The sequence below is a fragment of the Passer domesticus genome, chromosome 15 (genome assembly GCF_036417665.1).
Source record: "Passer domesticus isolate bPasDom1 chromosome 15, bPasDom1.hap1, whole genome shotgun sequence".
NCBI lineage: Eukaryota > Metazoa > Chordata > Aves > Passeriformes > Passeridae > Passer > Passer domesticus.
Genome location: NC_087488.1, coordinates 1,180,816 through 1,199,029, shown reverse-complemented (window position 1 = coordinate 1,199,029; position 18,214 = coordinate 1,180,816). Strand labels below are relative to the sequence as shown.

The following is an 18,214-nucleotide window of genomic DNA, read 5'->3' as shown; positions in this document are numbered from 1 at the left end:
CTGCTCCCTGTCCCCACCCACCCCACACCAGCCCCAGTGCCCCTTGTGTCCCACATCAGCCCCACTCCCAATCCCCTCATGCCCCACCTGCCCCACACCAGATGCAGCCCCACACCCATGCCCCTCATGCCCCACCTGCCCCATGCCAGCCATGCTCCTTCTGCACTCCCAGCCCTGCTTTGGCAATATGCCCAAGACCCCCATGCCTGGCCCACCTTCCCAGTGCAATGAAGTGTCCCACCTTAAACTGGGGGAATTCCTGTGCTGCTCTGGGCCCAGTGCCTCGGGCAGGTTGTCCCGGCTGTGCTGCACTTCCCACCTCCGGGGGCTGGTGGGTGTGCAATGAGGTCCTAGAGAGGACAGGGCACGAGAGGTGATGAACAAGTGATGAACCACAGGGGTGTAGGGGCCCCAAGCAGCCTCTGCCCACAGTGCAGCTCCCCACACTCCCTCATGAAACACCATGGCTACCCAGCCAGCAGCTGGTAGGATGGGACTGGGACAGGCCACGAGGTGTTTTTTGGGGATCTGGAGGCCAACAGGCCTAGCAGGACATTGAAACACAGGAGCTGGGCCCCCTCCATGACCATTTCCATTGGAACAGGCAGTGGATTTAAGCAAGTGATCCCGAGAGGTACCACAGGCACAGAGCAGTGCTTCCTTCTCAGCATCACTCTGAGCACAACCATCAGCTTTAAGCAATGTCTTTCCTGCCAAATGCCAGATAGCCTTCAAACCCCATATGGGCATCCTGGAGAGAAAGAAGGCCATAATGTCACCAAAACCAAACCCCCAGAGCCAGACCTGGGAAAGAGAAATGCTTCACATCTTCATTGTTTCACCAAGTCCTCAGCAGTACACAGCAACAGGGAAACACAATTATTGAGACAAATGCAGCTGCCTCCCATATGAAAGAAACAGAACTGGTCCAAGCCGGGGAGCCTGGGAGGAGGGAATGAGAAAATTTTCATTAAAACTTTTCTTTTTAGTGACAGCAGGGCTGAATGTACATTGCGCTCACACACACAAACACACCAAACAAACAAAAGCTCTGACACACACTGAGGTCCTCCAGTGATGCCTTGAATCAGTTTGGGTGGTGGGGTGGGGAGAGCCTCCCTGCAATGCCACCACCTCCATGGATGCCCCTCTCCTACACTGACAAAAGGCAGCCTCACACATGCCTGGAGAAGCGAGTCCCAGAACCCATTTGCTGTTCTTTCCATTGTTTTGCTTTAATGAGTTGCTAGCAAGGGATGACCTTTCCCTCTCCTTCCTCAACAAAGAAATGAATGCCATTCTCAAAATCACGGGGGAAAAGAAAACATGTCAGGAAGCACGATGGCCACAGAGATACTAAACATGCTGCTGACAAAGACCAAGAGAACCACAGTGAGCTGGCACAGCTGAAGAGCCATGGGGGCCAGGAGGCATCAGGAGGACTGCAAGAGCAGGGGATGCTCCTGCAAGCGTGGGGCTGCAGGTGCAAAGCACTCTGGCGGCTTGCCCTCTCACTGAGACACACAAAGCAGGTTCCCAAGAGCTCCTCTGGGGTGGGACTCCATCTGCCAGCCAGCAAGAAGACTCACGTTCACCCTGAAGAGCTGGCACCCCAGAAAGCAACAAGACCTGCTCATACCCACACACCAGAGCTGATGGGGTCCAGATTCACAGAGACCCCTCAGGCCCCTGTTCCCCACCACCCCAACACCTCTTTTGGGTACAACAGCAGGGCTTGGACCTTATTGACCCTGCCCAGTTGGGCTTTACCAGGTCCCTGTATATCCCTTTGCCAGGGATAAGAAAAAAATCATTAAACACTGAGGTCAGCACAGCCCTAAATGTGCCCTTCAACCTGGATTTATCCTGCCTGAGTCCTCACAGACCTCCAGAGATGCCTTTTTCACTTCAGGGACAATGCTGCTCTGCCCTTTGGCACAGCGTGCACCACTACTCAGCTCTGGGACAACAGTCCTGAGGTCCTGATTTCTGCTGACCTTGTGAGACCGAAACAGGCCTGTGACCCTCACCCACCTTCAGTTAGGCAGGGACATCCAGGGACATCCCTTCAGTGAGCTGTGAAAAGTGAGGAACGGCTTTGGATATCTGCCTGGCTTCCACAGGCTTAGGAAAAAAACAGGGGGAAGAGCCCTAGAAGAGCGAGGCACATCCTCAGTGTCCTAAAAATAAAGTGACTGTTCTCTGAGGTGTTGTCTTCATGGCTGAATTACCCTTGACTGACCAGGTGGCTGCTCCAGGGCCTCCAACAGAGAGGGACAGAGCAGCAATCAGACCTGGGAGCAGCTGGTCAATTTTCATTTGCCTCCCCCACCCTTTCCATGGCATCTCTAAGCTCTGAGCAATGCACTCCCCCATGACACCTAGCCCAGGAGGGCTCCCTCCACTACCACAGGCTTTAGAGATGGGGCAGGTTTTCCCTGGCACTTCCCATCTTTTCCGCCTGCTGCAAACCATGTTGTGTATTGGCAGCTCCACCCAAATCCCTGCCAACATCCAAACATCTGCAACTCCTTAGCATGCGGCATTCTCTTTATTCATTGGTGTTGCTGGAGTTAACCTCCCTGCTCCCCAGCTGTGGCCCCACATCCACCACCCAGCGTCTCTGCTGGCTGGGGTGGCTGCTCAGGGCTGGGGGTGTTACTCCCAGCCCCACACGAGTTAACCCTGCTGAGCTGTGGGCACACAGCATCAGCTGCTGCCCTCTCCTTAGATGGTCTTTTTATTTTGGAGGGCTGGTTTCCGCTGAATTTTGGAGCTCTTGCAGAATGTTTAAGCTGATGCTGCTTGGCATGGAGAAGCACAACCACCATCAGACCTGGTGGAAAGTATTGAAAGACTTTCTCCCCATCTTCTGTGCTACTGGTGGCAGCAGACAGCTCTTCCTCTCCCTCCCATCTTGCTGATGTCCACCCATCCATGGAGGCTGGACATCTCCTTGAAGACATACAGACACCAACCCTGACATACTCCCATGGAAACAGCTGTCCTTGGACCCCTGCACCAGGCTGTGCCACGCTGTGCCCATAGCTAACCTCCTACTCTCTCCTATCCCACCCTTTTCCTCCAGGAAGCATATCCTCCTTAAAAGCCCCTTTTGCCCTGTTTACACCTGTTCTGGCTCAGGGGAGGACAGAGATGTGCTGCAGGTCACCTGGGCTGCCCCCAGAGCATGGCCAGAGGCAGGGACCAGAGTCTGTCCTCCCCAGATGCACAGCAAGGGCATGGAGTTGGAAAAAATTATGTGGGAGGTTTTCCCTTGGAGGACACTCCTTCCCTGCTCAGTGTTTGGGGCTGGAAAGCTCTCGGAAAGTGAAAGGGGTTGACACTTCTTCTGGCAGCAGAGTTCAGTAAGGGTCAGAGCTAATCCAAGCAGAGCCGACGGGAGGGGAGGGAGGTGGCGGGGGAAGCCGAGCGTTGACACGCTGAGAGGTAAAAGCTGTGTCAGACACTCCCAGGAGGGAGGAAACAAATGTATAATCAAAACAAAACCGGCTGGGGCTCGTGTGGTTGATGGTGGGTCTCCGGGGGTCTCGAGCTTTCTGTTTGGCTGCTGCAGTCAGCATGGAGGGAGAGTGGGGCTGGGAGTGCTCCTGTCAGGGGCCACAGTCAATGCAACCAACTTGCAGCCAGCTGAGGATCTACCTGGCCTCAAAGCCATCACGATTCCCAATAGTCCTCAAATCAGCCCACAGGTACTCAAGGCTTGTTCTAGGTCCAATTTCCAAGGGATGGTTGGGTGGGAGCTCAGGCTGACAGACACCCTGGGAATCATGTTAGGACACAAAGACACTCCTGCTCCTTCATCCTGTGTTTGCACAAAGCTCCAGACACTGGAAACACAACCACCAAGCCGAGCTCTCCACCCCAGAAGGACAATTCAACAAAACCTGAGCTTTCACCTGGACAGCCATGCCATGCTGCTCCCATCACAACTGGAGACAGTGCTGGAGCAGCCCTGAGGGTCCTGGAGGCCCCTGGGCAACCACGTGGCTCTGTAAATCCAACATGTATTATCCAGGGCACCACACACATATGGAGAACCAGCATGGGTCTAGAGACCAGGGGACACCTTCGCCTGCCAGCGCATGATTGACTTGGTGTTGAGCCTCAGGCACTGGTCCAAGCCATGGGATGATACTAAGCAGTGTCTGATAATAAAATCAGCACCAGACAGCAGAGCCCATTTGTTTCAGATCAAGGGGATTACCAAGATTTTTACAGGTTTGCTAACAAACAGGGTATTTCTGTGGAGATATCCAGGGCAAATCCATCTTTTAGCCAGAAGTCCCAGCTCTGACATGGAGAGCTGTGAGCAGAGCATCTGTGTTTTTCAAGCATGCATTTTGTTAATCTTAACAGGGTCCAGGACTGGAAAACAGATCGAAATCACTAAAATGCAGGGGTTTCTAGTGGTTTTGAATGTTTTGGGAGCTGAGTTTTTTAACTTGGAGGATTGAAATTACTCATTTCCCAAAAAAGAGTGGAATGCATGGGCAAAGTGATGTCAGGGGCACACAGGTGAAGAAGGGCACTTGCATGTCCTGTTCCTCCAGCCTGGCAGGTTCTGCATCAGTTGGTGCTGGCATCAATGTTCCTCACAAAGCTCCCAGCCTTGACCCATCCATTACAGTGGTCCCCAGCCTTGAGGGAGGACTGGAAACCCCAGGAACTGAAACGCCCAAGACAGAATTCCCTTCAGCAGCACCTGTTCGTGGAAAATTAGTAATCTATATAGGCAAAAATCTGCACAAGCAATGAGGAAGCTTTTCTAATATCTTAAAGTTTTTGAGCCTTCAGACCATGCCAGTATCATATTTTCATGTTTTCTTCATGGTGGTGGCGGCAGCTAAAGCCTTCCTTTTCCTTGTCAAACACCCTCAACAAAGCAAAGTGGAAGCCCTCCAAGCACTCTGACTCCAGGGTTCCGGCCCTTAGGAGAAACATCTGGAACTTGGGAGGACAACCTGGCAGAGCTGCAGTGCAAAGTTGTGGCATCCAGGTCTCTGATGCATCAGCTGCAGGAGACATGGGATGCAGTAAACATTGCCTGAGTCATGCCACCATCCTTTAAACCACTCCCTCTCCCAGTATGCCCAATATGACTGAAAATCCAGGAGGAGATGAGCAGTGGTTTGGTACATTGCCTGGGAGCAGCCCGGAATGGCCTCAGATTGGTGAAGATTCACAACTGCAATTTCTCCACCAAAATTGTCCTGGTTTTGAGTCATTGCTGAGACTTTCACTGGGCTGCTTTCCCAGCCCAGCAAGCAGTGGGAGGTGACTCTGTTCCACAGGTGGAGAGTGAAAGCACCAGCAGTCCCAAGCCCAGCAGGAACCTTTGTCTGCCCAGCAGTAGGACATACTGGGACAATCGGGTGCTTCAGTGGAGCAGGGTCTGGCTGAGACCAAACACAGGAGCAGCCACTCCTCACGAGGGCTCTGAGATGGCGTACATGGACCTGAAACAGGGGGCACAATGAAGGGCTGCTTATACACCAACTTGCTGCCTTGCCAGGGCCTGACTCCCTTCCAAGGACACTTCCAGTAGAAAGAGTAGTCTCTCCCACTTGCCCCACAGACCACTGGTGTGGTGTGTGTGGTGTCCCTGCCTCCCCATGCCCAAATGGCCAGAAGCCCCTCCAGCACAGTCCTTGGGGAGACCACCAGCCAGCACAAGCCCATTCCCCTCTAACAGTCTGGCAGAGCTAAGACCCTCTGACTGCATGGCATTGGAGGGGTTAAGAAAACTGAACCTGCCACAAGAGATTTGAGCAGAAACTCCACTGGAGACCTTGAAATCCTGTTAATTGATGCCACACATGTGCTGCATTTAACCTTTGCCCTTTGCTGTAATAGTTTACACAAGTGGCACGAAGGCTGATGCGCAAGGGCGGTCTGCACGAGCCCCAGCCCGCAGTGATCACACCAGGCATCCTCTGAGCCAGGGTCCCCTTCTCAGTCCCAGGCTCTTCCATCCCAAAGGTACTAGTGAGCCCTCTGATGGGAATTTGGGCTCATGAGCCCTCGCTCAGGAATCAGCACTATTTGCAGGCATGTCCTAGGCAAAGAAGGAGTAATTATTCAATTATTTGCAATAAAACCCCTGCTGTGGTCTCTGGGGAAGTGCACCCCTGCCAGCTGCTGCCCAGGCAGGCGGCATCCCCATCCTGCTGGGTCTCACCCAGGGATGCAGAGGAGAGCTACTGCTGCTTGTGGTTAACACCAAGCGTGTGGGACACCATCTTCCCAGCCCTGCCAATGGGAGATTTGTTCTTTATCAGCCAGGAAAATACTGCTGAATCAAGACTGAAAAAAATGGTCAGAGTTATGGTCATTGCTGGCTCCTATTACAGCCAGGCAAAGGACAGAGCAAATGAGTCCTCATGACTTTATCCATCCTAAAGTCACCTGAATAGGTGAAACATTAAAATACAATTTTGTAACTTCTACTTAATAGGGGTCATGCTTCGTTCCAGCTTGTTTCTTCTACTATGCAGGCTTTGGGGCTGGACACAAGAAAGACACACTCTAACAGCAGGGCACCAGGAGGAACGAGGAGATGGTCTCCAGGGCAAGGTAGGAGAAACCAGGTATGCGTCACCATGGGGACTTGCAGAGTACCCTGTGATGATGCCCTTCATGCTGCTCCTCAGCCTCAGGAGCTGATACCTCACCCAGCATGGCAGTGCCCAGGTCACAAGTGGGCAGTGGGACACAATTCCCACCAGGCACATTGGCAAATATGTGGTGGATCCACAACATTCCCTAGGCTAGGTCTGTCAAGACACAGAACTCTTGAGTCTCCAGGGCCAAGAGCACCAGGAGCAGCACAACAGGCCCTCAGCCATGAATAGTGCTTACTGTGCCCCTATTGCAGTGCAGGCAGCTGTGAGCTGCTCTTGGACAACCCAGAGGTGGATTTACACACTCTGTTTTGTCATGGCTGCTGTCATTACCATCCTGTCTTCACCAAAGAGCCATGAGCAAGGTCTCAGTTGAAGAAAGAATTGACACTCTGTATATTCAAGTGCAATAGCAGCCCTCAGCACTGGGTGCTGTGGAGGTAAAAGTTTCTGGATGCAGGAACACTAGTATTATTATCCACACACATTCCTACTTCTACAGCTCACAGGAAAATCCCTTTTGATAGAGACACAGGGGCAAGGAGAAGCACCTCATGATGGAGATCTGACTGCCACAGTCACTCCAACCCATGTCTGCCTCTCATTCACAAACCACTCCATCAAAGACAACTCCCAAACGTTTTCCTTCAAGTTCATACCAAAAGGTGCAAACAAACGGTTGGTTCACATCTGTCCATTTTTCTTCCTCTTTGGAAGATTTAAATGAGATGTTAGAATTTGTTCCACTGGTTTTGCCTTTTCTCCACGGGGTGGACTGTCATGGAGAACCTTGATGCTGGTGCAAAGATGTACTTTAGGAGACACTCAACCCCTCTGGGTTCTTCCAACGAGCTGCAATCTTAAACCCAGTGACACAGAAGGTCCTGTTGTACTTCAGAATATCTGTGGCCAACCAAGTGTGTGTCAGTCAAAACACCTGGAGGAATAGGACTGTCGTGGGGGAAACAGTGGGCATGGCACACAGTGGGGTAGCCTGAGGGCTTCTCAGAAACACTTTGGGCCACAACTCTGACAAATCCAGGTCCCCAAGAGATCAGCACCAATAGGCTTTAATTAGGTTTCACCAGGTCCTGCTTGGGAGTATGCAACCCAAATTTTGGACAGCAGTGGTGCAGGAGACTGGGGGAGTCCCAGCAAACAGGAACCGCCTGCCAGTGTCGTCCCCAGGCAGGAAACCTGCAAGAGCAGCTGGCAGTGCTGCTTGCTTTTGGCATCAGAAGAGTGAGCCCAGGTGGAGAACTTCAGCCTGGGCTAATCGGCTGGGCCCTTGTTTTATCTCCAAACGTTCCTGACACAGCCATTAGAGCTGCCCGGCCAACATCCCAGGGACGATTCCCTTTGAACGGCCGCTTTGTCTGGTAACTTTATTTACACTTTTGATGCCAATGTTTATCCACTCTTTAAAAAGCTATTCAGAGCGTCTCCCAAATTAACTTCAGATGTGAGAGCAAAGGGAACATTCCCTACATCATATTTCATACACTTTTGTGTTATTTAATTCTTGGAAACTCTTTTTTTTAAATATAAAAATATTTTTTAAAAAATCTCCAAGGTTTTGGAGAGTATAACCTCTCCCTGTGTGGTCTGTAAAATCTGGCTGTAAAGCTCTTTCCTAAAGTTCACAAATGCCATTATAAATCGTCTCCTTATCTTGCTTATTGGGTTTCTGCTTTCACTGACACACATCCTGGATAAGGAACCGCTTCAAGTGCCTCCACCATCAATGGGCCCTGGCAAGAGCAGCTCTGTCTGGGGATGGCTGGCATGGATGTCCACAGGAGGTGGGGATGAGGTGGAGGGCAATGGAATAGGTGTGATGGCATGGGAGGGAAGAGGCATGTGGGGGGATCGGGTGAGTGGAATAGGATGGGGGTGATGGGATGAGAGAGGGTGGCATGGGACAGGGTAGGATGGGACAGGAAGAACAGAAAATGGGGTGGGATGGGGTAAGTAAAATGGAATGGGTGCGATGGCATGGGATGGAGGGGAAGATAGAATGGGAAGGTTGTAGGGTAGTAGGAAATAGGGTAAGTAGACTGGGATGGGTGGAATGGAGTATGATGGGATGGGATAAAGTTATGAGATGAGTCAAGATGAGATGGAGACTAAACCAGACCAGACAAGAGCATTTGCTTTTCCCTACTTCATGACAAACCTTCCCTCAGATTCCAATATTTTTCCTCTAGGTGTCTTAGAAGAATGAAGCTGACTTTCTGTAGAGAAAAAGAAGCCCAGAGCAGCCTGGTACTCACAGGGCTCACTGGAGACCCACAGCCAAGTCCCCGGAGTGTTGGAACAGGAAACCAGCTCTGCTCCTCACAGAAGCAGCTGCAGTAGCCCAGCAGACTTGAGGTCCATCCTCCAGACCCCTGGGAAGGGGCTGCACCATCAGCACCTGAAGCCAACCAAAGTGTCTGTGGGCACTTCTGCATTGATTGTCCCAGCAATGACCAGCTGAACTGGAAGGTATCACCTACACCCAGGGTTAACCTCTCCATTCCCAGCTGGCATCACCACTGGCTCCCTTGAAAAAAGCATCACTGTCAGCAGTCAGCTCTTGGGCTGTGGCTTTCCAGCTCCGAGGGAAGTTAAAAGGACTCTTCCCAGGAGGTCAATTTTCACAAAAAGCCAGCAGGTAGCTTGAGACAGCATCCAAAACCATCTATCAGAGCCCAAAATGCTGCTTGGATGCAGCAGCTGTCCCTTCCTCAGCAGCCCTGACCACAGCCCAGGATGTCCAGCAGAGGAAGCCAAGCAGCCAAAGGAGCTGCACCAGATCTGGGGAGGCAGAATGTTTCTGCTCCTGGGCCAAGCCATAGCGGTGCCCAGTGAACACCACTGCATCTCCTGGGACCCTGCTGCTGTGAAGAAACCTCTGGACAGGACTAGGGAGGACGTGATGACAGCCAAGGGCTTGGACAGGGAAGAGGGAATCTGAAATTCTGTATTATTTGGATTCAGCAAGCAAGACTTGCATGCAGTTAACACCCGCCTTGCCCCAGGGCACAGTGCGTCAGAGAAACCCATTCCTGACCAAAAAGGGGATCTGGGGACACAGAGGGTGGCTTTTTGTTGGCTCTGCAGCTCTGATGATGAGGGAGAGCCATGCTGATTCCCTGGCAGGAACTTTCCAGGTGGGAGGTGAGGCTGCAGGCCATGTGCCAGGCTGCAGGGCAGCATCCCATCAACTCAGACTGGAGCTGCTCATCCCTGAGCACCTCACCCTGAGCACTCCAGAAGGGACAGAGATCTCCATGGAGGTGGCTGGGGTTGGAGGGCAGTCAAGAGGAATGCAGGGGAGGCTTCAGCACCAAGGCAGGCATGGTCAGGCATCCAGGTGAGGTGTGGGAAGGGTTTATCACTTTCCCTTGGTGGCAGGAGAGTGGAGGGGTGCTACTGCAGCCTCCTGGCAGGCTCTGAGACATCCGTTTACAGAGCACTTGGGGATACTCAGAAGCGAGGCGCCACACAAGCACGAAATGTCATTACAAAGGATATGATTTAAGGCCGGGCAGAGCCAGGAGGGGAGGGGGATCCAGTTTGCATGGAAGACTATACAAAATAAATCCCGTCCGAAAGGCCTCCCGCCTCCACAGCAGAAAGTGGAGCTGTATCAGACGGCCTGTCTCTGCCATGCTTTCCTTCTTCCTTTTACAGGCATAGGGAGACTTTTTTTTTTTTTTTTTGCTCATCTTCGCTGCAAGACTTGCTGGGTCCCGCCAGCTGATCCATGGCCAAGGTGAATGTCAAGGGAAGAAGGAAAACGAAGGGATCCAGATCCCATCCATGATGGGATCTCCACAGCCATGTTCTCCCTCAGCTGGGCAACCTGCTGGGTCAGCAGAGGGATGTGGGCACCAGAGGGACATAGCACTGACATCACTGGCCACATGCAAAGTCAGGACCAGCTACAGAAAAGGTGAGCTGGTGAGCCAGAAGTCATGTCCCCAGTGTGCCACCACTCAGCTCCTGCCAGCACAGCCATGCTCAGGGGTTCTCTGCCCTCCCTCCAGGTGCCATGGCCACACACCTCCTGCCACCGTTCCCAGCCCAGGCCTCTGCTCAGGTGATCACTCTGCTTGGGTGACCTGACCTGCCCTCCCCTTCTCACACGGCCACGCTGCTGGCATTGTTGGCAGCGCTCCCAGGGGTGGCACACAGAGCCAGCCGCACCCGCCTCTGGGAGATGAGCTCCAAAGAAGCTGCAGGGAGACCACTGCTCAAGACCTAAGCCATCATGGGTGTGTAGACATGGTCAGGAAGAGCTGGGCAGGATCCAGCCATTTGAGCAGTAGGTGATGGGGAGAGCTGGGCCAGTGCCTCTCTCCTCTCACTGCTCTGCCTGCAGCCATGCTCATGTACATGCTGGTGCAGCTGAGGATGCGTCCAGATGCCCACCCTGCCTGACAGCCAGGGTCATGCAGCCCAACCTGCCACAGACTGTGTCTGCCCATCACTAGAGCTCTGTGGTGGGCAGGTGATGGTCCTGGGGCAGCAGTAGGGTGCTCAGTGCTCACTGGCCCATGCCCCAGCCCCACTGCTGCCACTGGAACAGGAATAAACCAAAAAAGGGCTCCAGTCCTTGTGATGTCCATTCACAACAAGGGAGGGAAGGAGGATCCTGGTAATTATAGGCCAGTCACTCTGAGCTCAGTACCCAGTAAGGAAATGGAACAGTTTATACTGAGTGTCAACACCCAGCACTTACAGCATGGCCAGGGTATCAGAGCCAGCCAGCAGGGGCTTAGGCGGGGCCGGTCGTGTTTGACCAACCTGGCCTCCTTTTATGCAGGAAAGGCTGTGTATGTTGCATACCTGGACTCCAGCAAGGCCTTTGGCCCTGTCTCCCACAGCACACTCCTGGAAAAGCTGCAGCCCAGGGCTGGGGCAGGAGCACTCTGTGCTGGGTTCAGAACTGGCTGCATGGCCGGCCCAGAGAGTGCTGGTGAGCGCTGCTGCATCCAGCTGGCAGCCAGGCACTAGTGCTGTCCCTCAGGGCTCTGTGCTGGGCCAGCTCTGTTCAATATCTTTACTGATGACATGGATGAGGGGATTGAGATTTTAGTTGGTAAACCTGCAGACAACACTAAGCTGGGAGCATGCATCCATCTGTCAGAAGGTGGAGGGCTCTGCAGGGAGACCTGGAACAGAGTCCAGAGGAATGGGCAGAGTCCAATAGGATGAAGTTTAATCAGTCCAAGACCCAAGTCCTGCCTTTTGGCCACAACAACCCCTTGCAATGTTATAGTCTGGGGACGGGGTGGCTGGACAGTGCCCAGGTGGAAAGGGACCTGGGGGTACTGGTTGACAGCCAGTTGAACATGAGCCAGCAGTGTGCCCTGGTGGCCAAAAAAGGCCAACAGCATCCTGTATCAGGAGTGTATCGTCCTGTATCAACAGCCTGTGTCAGGACCAGTGTGGCCAGCAGGAGCAGGGAGGTCACTCTTCCCCTGTACTCAGCACTGGTGAGGCCACACCTTGAGTGCTGTGTCCAGTTCTGGCCCCTCAGTTTGGGAAGGACATTGAGATGCTTGAGCACATCCAGCAAGGCTGGAGAGGGGCTTGGAACACTGAAGCCCTCTCAGGAATGACTGAGGGAGCTGGGGCTGTCTAGCCTGGAGAAAAGGAGACTCAGAGGTGACCTTATCACTCTCTATAACTTCCTGAAGGGTAGTTGTAGTCAGGTGGGGTTGGTCTCTTTCTCCAGGCAGCAACTCACAGAACCAGAGGACAGAGTCTCAAGCTGTGTCAAAGGAAATATAAGCTGGATATTGGGAAAACTTTTTTTATGGAAAGAATGATAAAGTTCTGGAATGTTCTGCCCAGGGAGGTGGTGGCGTCACCATCCCTGGATGTGTTTAAAACAAGACTGGATGTGGCACTGGGTGCCAGGGTTTAGTTGAGGTGTTGGGGTTGGGTTGGACTCAATGATCTTAAAGGTCTCTTCCAACCCAGTGATTCTGTGATTCAGTCAGCAGGAATCCCCCTCGAGACTCATCTCCATGGATGCAAATGGAACAAAAGGAAATTGTGGCCAAGAGGATTTGCCAAAAGTGCTGCTTCTTTTATTTTTAGGGACATTTCAAAGTGAAAATTTTTCATTTTTAGCTTTGCTGTGAATTTTTCCCTCTTTCCTCACACAGGGCAGGTAAAAGTCAAATGCTATTTCCACATTAGGAAACATTCTCCTTTCCCCTTTCCTATGCATTTTCTAGGATGGAGAAGAAAATCTTGATAAAGCTAGAGGAAGGGGAAGCCCATTGAAATAAAATAGCCAGCAGCAAAGTAATTGGGAAATGTTAAATGAACAAACAAATTGTTCATTGCTTTTAAATTTCAGACCAAATTGTCTCTGCAGAGCACATGGATCTCCATCCCCATTGAAGCTGAGGCAGGAGAAGAGAAGGAGATTCTCTTTGGCTTCTCTTGGTGATGCCTCTAAAAGCCTTTCATGCTACTTCTTTCAGCTGTGTATTCTCCCCTTCTTGCCACAGAGAAGGGGAACCCTTTTCCCAGGAGAGCTGCCTCCAAGGTCTGGATCATTTTCTTTGTCCTTTGGCTCTGAAGGATGGTAAGGAGATGCAGCTCCAAGCCTGGATACTTCTCTGATTTGGCCTTAAGTCAAGCAAGACAAACCCTGGCCTGCAGGCAGTTTTAATGAGAAATTTGCAACCCTAATTAGAAAAATAAGGGCATATTCACGCAACATATAAATATAACACAAAGGTTAAGTTGAAAGATCCAAGGTCTGGAGAGGAGAAAAAACGAAGAGGCCCCAAAGTTTCCGAGTTCCTGTTGGCTTTGGAGAGAGGTCCATGTCTGGGGAAGTTCAAGCTTCTCCAGATCTCCAGGGTCTGCAAAACCTGTGCCGAGACTCTCCAGCGAGCAGGCTTTCTCCCACGGTTTCCGGCATTTCCTAGTGAGGGAAGGTCTGGGAAGCACTGCAAGAACAGCCTTTTGCAAAGTATTTTGGCACCCTTGCTTCCAACAGGGATGCAGAAAGTACAAAGGCTGGAAAACCTAAAAAAATATAGGGGGAGGGGGGCTTACTGAAGGTTTCAAGCATTAGCAAGTTTGACTTGGGGGTGGTTCAAGTTGGAGGTGAAAGTTCGGGCGAGGTGCTCATTCTCCGTGAGTCAGAGCATCCGGAGTGGCAGGAAGTGGAGGATCGAGAGGCGGCTGTCAGGGGCAGAGACTTTTACCAGAGCCAGCCCTGGGGCCAAGGGCTCTGCCCGGCCAGGGCTGAGCTCAGCCCCTCGAGGCGTCGGAGCAGGGACAGGGGCGACAGCGCCAGCAGCACGTGAGACACCGCGATGTGGCCACGAGGCTCGGGAAGCCCTGGCAGCGCTGCCTCTGTGGCTCAGCAGCTGAGATAAGCCCAGGAAGAGCCGCTTTCCCTCTGAACCTCTGCGAACCTGCCTCCGCCCACCGCGGAGCCAGACGCACCCCGAGACGGGGCCTATGTCCCCCGGTGACCGCGCGGTGCCGCGGGAGGCACCGGAGCCCCGAGAACGCGCTCGGGCTCACTGGAGAGCGGGGCAACAGGGCACGGCAAAGGGTAGGGACCAGATGCTGTGCTAATCCTCCCCCTCTGAGAGACTCAGGGGACTTCTGAAACTCTTCAACAATGGAAAATTCCTTCCTCTCCCTAACTAACAATAATAATAGTAATAATAGTAATAGTAATAATAGTAGTAGTAGTAGTAGTAGTAGTAGTAGTAATAATAATAATAATAATTATTATTATTATTATTATTATTATTATTATTATTGTTATTATTATTATTATTACTATTATTATTAATCCCTCAATTTGGGCAAATGGAACCATTTTTGCCCTGGAAATGAAAGGACATGTTCTGAAACTGCCAGAAAAAAAAGAAATTACTGAAAATAGGTTTTAAACCAAAATCTGTGCAATTTCCCAGAGCTCAGCCATGCCATACTGCTCAACACTGCATCCTCCCATTAGCATTTTGCTGACTGACCACACATCCAGCACTTCTTTTCTGCTGAAACACCACACCAGCATCCCTTGTTCTGCTCTTCAGCCAGAGTCTGTACTCCAGCCTCCTACACATCCTCTAATTTTGCGTGTCTTACAATTTGTGCTCACAGAGTTTTGGGAAAGGTGCTTGCAGACATGCTACAGATGCCTGGCGGAGCTCAGAGACTGTGTGAAGGCAGAACCAGCACCCTCATTCTGCAAGCACCAAAACAAACCAAGAATGAAGCTGCTGGTGGCTGCTGTGACTGCCCCACCTAGTACTGGAAGGAAATGGATACAGACATTCCTGGCAGGAAATGGATATAGACAAGGGTGGAGCATTTGTCAGGTCCCAAGTGGAAGCTGCAGCCGAGCCTGGTAAATGCCTTTTGCTCAAGCCCCGAGGTGGCCCCACGGTGGCCCAAGCTGGAGCCCATCCTGAAACCCTCAGCCCATCCTGAAGACTTGCTTTCCACCAGGGTTGAGCCCAATGCAAGCAGAAGACACATGAGCACCCGTAAAAAAATCTGTAGACTGGAAAGAGTCTCTCCCAATCTGCTCTGCTCTTCAAACCCAGTGGCAGTCCCTGCCTGTCCAGCAGTACCTATTTCTTGGAAAGGCTTTGAATAGGGAAGAAAACAACATATGCAACCCAGTTTGCAAAAACAAAGCCCAAACAAAGGCCATAAAATCTAATAATTAACAGAGCAAATAAGCTGAAGGCCCATTAGGCTGCACATATTAGGTAATGACAAGTAGTTCACAATAACTTCTGAATGGACTTCACCCAATATGCACTTAATTAGGGTTTAATAAAGCAACAGCATGTTCTTAAAAGCCAATTAGAAACATATTCACTGAGGTTTAGAAGCTATGTAATAGATGCCTGTAGGAACCAGATACGTGCTGATTACATAGCTATTAATCCTCAATAAAGGGTCAAATAATCATTTTGTTCTTCAGGAGCAGGCAACTGCTTTATTAAATCTTAATGAAATGCATACTCAGGAACTTTCCTTCAAATCCAGTCTGTGTTAGGAAGATGGGTTTAGAAGGGGCAGTCTGCTGAGAGAAAGGACCCCCTCCTCATCACCACCTCTGCCACTGTGGCAGCGAGTTTGAGGCCAACTCGGCTTCCGGAGCAGGAGACTGATTCCTGCAGCCACAGAAGTGAGAGATCACTGGGTCTGAGAGCACTGTGAGACATTTCACCCTGTGCTGAATATTTCCTTGCATGGGGAAATGTCTCCATGAACCAGGATATCCATTTAATTCATGGCTCTAGGTCCAAAGCATCCCTGTGCAACTCACATCAGGAGGGAAGCAAGGCCCTGGGGTCAGTGAGGTGGTGCCACATTGCATGAGGATCAGCTCAGCCACTTCTGGAGAAATTCACCTCCTGCCTGTATTCATGGCTGCCTAAAAAGGAGTGACTGAAGTGAGGTCCCTTCCACCATCCCCCAAAGAGGAGCTGGTTTGATTGAGGGTCTGGGCCACTCAGGTGGTGGCTTCCTGCCTTACCTCTAGGATTGGAAGTTGATCTAAAATCTGACAAGCCATTATTATGCTCACACATATTATGGACACACATGAGAACAAGCCATGCCCACACCTTTCCACCATAACTCCATCAGAAAGCCAGCAAAATGCCATTGGAGGCTTAAAAACTGACACATTGCAAAAACTTTTCATAAACACCCATCTGTGTTTTCATCTGCTGTTTTCCCACCCCTCTAAAACATGAGTTTGGGTTTTCCATGTTGGCTGGAAATTTCAGCAACTGTGGTTGGGATGAAGCCACACTTCATCCCTAGACCAACCTGAAGATGATGTGCCTGGTCCTCACCCCAGGAACAGAGATCACCCCAACACAGCAGCTGAGTGTCAGCCTAGAGTCAGCAGCCCATCCTTCTCTGCTGCCCAGAAGGATGAAGGCACAGCCAGCCAGAGCTGGTGCAACAGGGCCAGAACCAGCTGGCAGTACCAGGATGGATCCAGGCCCCACAGCTGGAAGCAGCACCATCCAGCAGCACAAGACTCTGCCTACCAGTTCAGACTGGGACTGAGAGGTGCAGGTGTGCTCTTAACTGAGGCCAAGCCTAGCAGCCCTTTTTGCCCATCAGGACACAGCAGTGTTGGGACTGGCAGTCTGGCCACAGGGAGGCCATGTAGGGCCATATAGAGCCCCACTGTAGGGGCCCCATTCCCTCCCCCAGCTCCAGGCCCTAGGCTGGTGCTGAACTTTGCAGAGGATCAGTCAGGGCAGATCTTGGGAAGACCAGCCCAGGGCAAGAAGCAATGGGAATGAGAGAGAGTGGGTGGTGGGGTGACCCCTGCAGCCCTGAATTTCAGCTCTCTGCTGGGCTCCCCTGGGAGAGAGAATGGATAAAGCATGGAAAATACCTGGGATACTCATGTGACATCCCAAATATGCTGCCCTCTTGAACGCTCTCAGTGGTCCTACACCCTGATTAGCCCAGGGAATTTGAGCCCTGCCTGTTGCTCCCATGCCAGGCAGGGGGTCTGGCTCACTCTGGCAGGGCAAAGTGCCTCCAAGTCCCCCGGCTGTAGGGCTTTGCAATTAGGGGAGCAGCTTGGAGGGGCAATGTCCTACCTGGCCATGGCTGTGGGGCCAGGGAGGGCACCCCCAGAGACCTCCTGTCTTCACAACAGGACTGCCTCCAGCTGCTCTCCTGTCTCTGAGGATCACTCGCCCCTCCATGCCCACACTCATGCTCAGCACCCTCCACTCCAGGGCACCTGAGTCCCCCCTTCACCCAGATGCTACACCACCACCCCAGCCCCATGTGAGCATCTCTTGCAATCCCTGATGCAACCAGAGCAGGTGTCCCACAAGGACAGCACTCAAATATCCTGGGTGAGGCATGCTCACCCTCAAGGGTGCCGCAGGATCCACGTCCCTCAAAATGGGGAGATCATCCCCTACCACACCAGCAACTTCCCTGGCCAAATATCTCCAAGAAAAGGAGTCATGATTAGCCCTGAGCAGGGTGCTGGAGGTGTCTGTGGACAGCCTGGTAGATGCTGGTTCACATTAGGTGCTGTCAGGCCTTGCTGCAGGTAATGTCATCTTCTGTGATTAATATTAAAAATATTAATATTTTTTCACAGAAAATTGTTACTTCTTTCCAACTCAAGGAGATCATCTGCTGCACAGATCTGCCCTACCACCAGCCCAAGCCAGTCTCAAGGGAAATAAAGGAATGAGGCATTTCATTATTCTTGTTCCTCTCAGTAAAGAAAAGATAGACCTGGCCAGGGTGCAGATTGCTCCCACCTGCCCATCTGTCCCTCTGTGTGCCCTTCCAGCTTGGCATCCCACTGCCTTGTGGGGAAGGAGAGCCCCAGCCACGGCTCCTGGTGAGATCCCACATATGAGGTGAAGGACTGGGAGCTCCCCTCTTTCAACCAGTGAAATACTGACTTACCCACAGACACCCACTTCTAAGTGTTTGCTCTGGGGGATGTGGCAGGAGAAAGATACTCCATGTGTCCACCATGGACTCTGGTTCCCTCCATCAGCAACCTTCAGGTGGTCCCT

At 51.8% G+C, this 18,214-nt stretch overlaps 1 protein-coding gene and 1 long non-coding RNA gene across 2 annotated transcripts in view; both read right to left on the bottom strand.

Moving 5' to 3' along the window:
- LOC135281452 (uncharacterized) overlaps positions 1-18,214 on the bottom strand; it is a 77,220-nt gene that overhangs the window by 20,713 nt on the left and 38,293 nt on the right. The gene's annotated exons all lie outside the window — the stretch shown is intronic.
- The window catches only part of LOC135281451 (uncharacterized), a 59,794-nt gene that overhangs the window by 6,739 nt on the left and 34,841 nt on the right, over positions 1-18,214 (bottom strand). The window contains exons 2-3 of the mRNA XM_064390307.1: positions 805-942; positions 242-350 (exon numbers count right to left, since the gene is read on the bottom strand). The gene's annotated coding sequence lies outside the window, so the exon portion shown is untranslated. The remainder of the gene's footprint in view (positions 1-241; positions 351-804; positions 943-18,214) is intronic.